This window comes from Calidris pugnax, unplaced genomic scaffold (genome assembly GCF_001431845.1).
Source record: "Calidris pugnax isolate Ruff unplaced genomic scaffold, ASM143184v1 scaffold28, whole genome shotgun sequence".
Classification (NCBI taxonomy): domain Eukaryota; kingdom Metazoa; phylum Chordata; class Aves; order Charadriiformes; family Scolopacidae; genus Calidris; species Calidris pugnax.
Window position 1 is genome coordinate 7,514,561 of NW_015090842.1, and position 4,352 is coordinate 7,518,912.

At 51.4% G+C, this 4,352-nt stretch overlaps 1 protein-coding gene across 2 annotated transcripts in view; it reads left to right on the forward strand.

Moving 5' to 3' along the window:
* KLHL36 (kelch like family member 36) overlaps positions 1-4,352 on the forward strand; it is a 32,989-nt gene that overhangs the window by 9,176 nt on the left and 19,461 nt on the right. The window contains exon 5 of one of the 2 annotated variants that reach the window (XM_014942359.1): positions 49-216. The gene's annotated coding sequence lies outside the window, so the exon portion shown is untranslated. Of the gene's footprint in view, positions 1-6; positions 217-4,352 lie in introns of those variants that run through there. The other variant, XM_014942358.1, reaches the window with a different exon arrangement.

Genomic DNA, 4,352 nt, shown 5'->3' on the forward strand with positions numbered 1-4,352 from the left:
AGGGTTGGCCGCAGTGATGCTTTTTACGGCCGCTGATTTTTTTTCCAGCCGCCCCCTCTCCCCCCGATGTTTTTCCAGCCCCCGACGGGAGGGAGGAGGAAGGAGGAAGGAAGGAGAAGGGATGCGCAAGATGGAGAAGCCGCTGCTGCCTGCGCGGCGGGGCCGGGAGCCGGGCCGGGCACACGGGAGGTAGCCGAGCCGGAGGACGGAGAGCAGGTAGGCGAGGGGAAGGCGAGGGGCCGGCTCCGGCCGGGGGGCTGCAGGCTGCCGGGGTCGGGGGGCTGTGCAGGAGCCGGGGAAAGCGCCCCGGTGGCGGGGACAGCGCCGGCCCGAGCATCGCCCGCACGGCAGCGGGTGGGAGCTGCGGACCGCTCCCGTCTCCATCCCTGCGGGCTCCCCCAGACCCCTAAGGGGGGGTCTTGTGAGGGTGACTTTGAGTGGGGACACCTTGCTGCTGGCTCAGGTGTGTGTCTGTCTGTCTGTCTGTGTGTCTGTCTTTCACCCCGTTTCAGATGGAGCGATCTCCCCCTACCGGGCTGCGCTCCCAGCACCGCTAATTAGAAATACACAATCCAACACAAGGCGGTACGGTAATGAGATATGCTGGGGTTTAGGCAAGAGGATAAGGGTTGTCTGTATGTCTGGACTTCACTCCTATGTCCACAGAAATAGAGAGGTCCTTTGCTTTGCAGAACTCAGCTTGAAATACATGTCACATGTCGTTGTGCCCAAGGACCTGTTTTGAATATCAGTCCTTGTGCGTGTTGGTGGGTTTCTACCCTAAGGCTGGGGGGGTTGGATATTGCAAATTTAATAAAAACTACATTCCATGATAAAAAGCATCACACTTTGTTTCTTTTAAAGTCTTCAGTGGGATGTTCATTATTTATTTCGCATCAGTATGTTGTAAACGTGAAGTCAGAACAGTGAGAAACCTCAGGACCACACACAGGTACTCAGTGTTTTCAGACATCTCGAGGAACAGGATCACCAGAGCATGTGCTAATTGTAAGATACATCATTTAGTGCTGTACAAGATGAAGCCCCAATCCTGCACACAGCTTCTTCCAGAGCGAGCCCTGAATGACGTGAGGTTCCCTGTGGCGCCAGGGCCCAAAACATGAGCGTGTTGCTGCAGTGCATCTCTGGGATGCAGATGAGGTCATAGGGAAGAGAGAAATATCTCTGAAGTCAGTACAAGTGTAGGACATGGCATCTGGGTGAATCACACTCCATATCTCTGTAGACTGCAGCCTCTAGATGATAGTATAATCACACATTATTAGCTCTGAATTTCTATTGATTTTCTTTTGGAACTGTCTTTAGGAACAATTTTTCTTTTTTTAAAAGCCTTTTTGCTGACCATTATCTGCTCATAAAAATAGGGTTTTTTGGTCAGCATTTATCATCCTTTGGCACTACCTTGCTGCTGTTTGTACCTGTACCAACTGCTGGTTGTCCTTGTCTCTTCAAGCTTGTTCCTCAGCTCCTGATGTTACAGGAGAAAACCTCAACCTTGTTTAGGTCTCTGTGACCCAGTGGCTGAAGTGCTTGAATTATAGTCATTAGGAGCTTCATGCCCCACACTTTCAAGTGCCAGATTCAAGCCTCACAAATGCAGGCCTTTTTCATGGGATCAAACCTCCTCTCTTTGCTTCTCTTCCTTGTCTTTGACGTATTTTCATGGATTTTTTTTTTTTAATGCATAGAGGAATAAATATTGTGCTCAGTTTCATCAGGCTGTTATTGGAGAGGGGAAAATACCTACTCCTCTGGCTTTGGTGAGCTCTGAATTGCTTTTCGTGCAGGAGTTTTGAGTTTTGACTGTGCAGGAAGACGTCACTGGCCTGGAGGAAGCATCTGTCCATCTTGCAGGTGTCCTCAGACAGGAAGCGCAGGCAACAGAGAAAGTGAAAGGACTTAAAAGAGGACTTACGGATTTCCTCCAAAAAATATCTCCAGCAAGCATGAAGCCTTGGATATCTGGACTGACCTTCAGCTGTCTGGACTGTATGAATGAAGTTCAAGGGCCTCAGCATGGGTAGAGTGAGCAGAGCAAACAGGAGGGCTCTGCAGAGCTATGGTCCTACCAGAGACGTAGCTGTTCTCCTAAAATGTATCACTAGTTCCTTGCTCCCCTGGCTCTTTGCCATCACACCTTTTTGCTGCTTTTCTGATCTCTCTATTTGGCTGTCCCCAATCCTGCTTCTCTATCTCTGTCTTTTCTGTGCAGGAGCAGAGAAAATAATGGAGAATAATACCCTTTTTCAGGAAAAGGCTGCTGTAAATTTGCAGATCACAATTAGCATTAGGGCTGTCACCAAAGTAGTTTTTTTTACTCAGTCCAGGAATTGTGGGTCTTTATCCTGAGTCCCCGTGGTCACAAGAGCTATAGAGGAGAATAAAGCTAGCAAAAAATGCTGCTCGTCTTTGGACTCAATAATCAATTAGATTAGTAGAAACCCATCATCATCATCATCTCTGGTTTCTCTGGGGTGGCTGAAGAAGAGCAGCCCTTTGGAGAAGGACTTGGGGGTATTAGTGGATGACAAAGTGGATATGAGCCAGCCATGTGTGCTGGCAGCCCAGAAGGCCTGCTGTACCCTGGGCTGCATCAAAAGCAGCGTGGCCAGCAGGTTAAGGGGGGGATTCTGCCCCTCTGCTCCACCCTGGTGAGACCCCACCTGGAGTACTGCGTCCAGCTCTGGGGCCCCCAACATAAGTAGGACCTGTTGGAGCAGATCCAGAGGAGGTCACAAAGATGGTCAGAGGGCTGGAGCACCTCTGCTGTGAGGACAGGCTGAGGGAGTTGGGGTTCTTCAGCCTGGAGAAGAGTAGGCTCCGGGGAGACCTTATTGCGGCCTTTCAGGACTTAAAGGGGACCTACAGGAAAGATGGGGACAAACCTTTCAGCAGGCCCTGTTGTGATTGGACAAGGGGGAATGGTTTTAAACTAAAAGAGGGTGGATTTAGACTCAATAGAAGGAAGAAATTCTTCACTGTGAGCGTGATGAGACGCTGGCCCAGGTAGCCCAGAGAGGTGGTAGGTGCCCCATCCTCGGAAACATTCCAGGTCAGGTTGGATGGGGCTTTGAGCAACCTGGAGGGCAGCTGGGGCAGGTGAAGGTGCTCCCACCCCAGGCAGCCCTGCCCCACACCCCGGGTTTCTGTTGCTGCTGATGCACCCTGTGCACATTGTCTTCTGCCAGCGACCACTGCCCTGTCACCGTGTGGGACACTGTCCAAGCCGGGCTGTCCTTGCTGAAAGCAGATGGAGCAATCTCGCTGGTTTCTGCTGTCCTGATGACACCCTCTGGACGTCTGGATTAACAGAGGGGATTTTTAACCTGTTGTGCTTCAGTGAAGACCATTGCACTGAAATGGGACTCGCTGGGGTCTGCGGAGAGTCTTTGCTTCTCACTCCATCCCAGAAGGAGGTGTCCCATCAGCCCTGCTGGGCTTTTCATTAACTTTTAAGCCTCCTGGGCCCTAATTGATGAGGAAAAGCCCCAGAGCAGTGTGCGTTGTAACCCCAGAGCAGTGTGTGTTGCTGACGAGGTGCCGGTTGCAGGGCTGGGTATTTTTGGGGTCGGACAGTTTCATGTCCAGATAAGCAAGATCAGATGGTGACAGGACTTATGGCTGTACCTTAATGCACACACACACGCACACACACACACACACACACATCAGTGGTTTATCACGGCTTTACACAATGACCCCGAGCATCCCCCGGGGGGCACAGGGCTGGCTGCAGGGCCATGGCTGCCCGCAGGGCCATGGCTGCCCGCCGGGCTCAGCTCTCCTCACGCTGCCAACACCCCCTTTCCCGCTCTGCCGGTGGGGAAAGACACCCCCTGACCCCTCCGGGGGAGACTGTGCGTGTGTGTCTGTGTGTGTGTGTCTGTGTGTGGACGCGGCGCCCGCGGGAACCCCCCGCTCCCCCCCGCGGGGGACGTTGCGGGGGCAGCGGAGAAGCCGCTCTCCGGGCCCCTTCCCCCGGCCGCCGCCTCCCCGGCTTTTGTGACTGTTTTCCTGGGGATTTTTCCCCTTTCTTGTTTTTTTTTTTTTTTTTTTTTTTTTTTTTTTTTTTTTTGTCTTTAGCATAAATAAAAAATAAAAGCAAAATACTCCTGCCTAGTTAGCACCTGCTCCCAATTCCCAATACAGAGCAAAATCTGTCCTGGAGGGAGGTTTTCAGTGTTTCTGTAATAGCAGCCCCAGCCCTTACTGTGACAATAGCAGTACACTCGAGCAGACCTGAGTGAGAAACCCAAAGGAATAATCATTTCTATAGGCTTCTATAAATAGTAATGGCAGGAAAAAGAAATATCAGTGCTTGTTTTTTTACA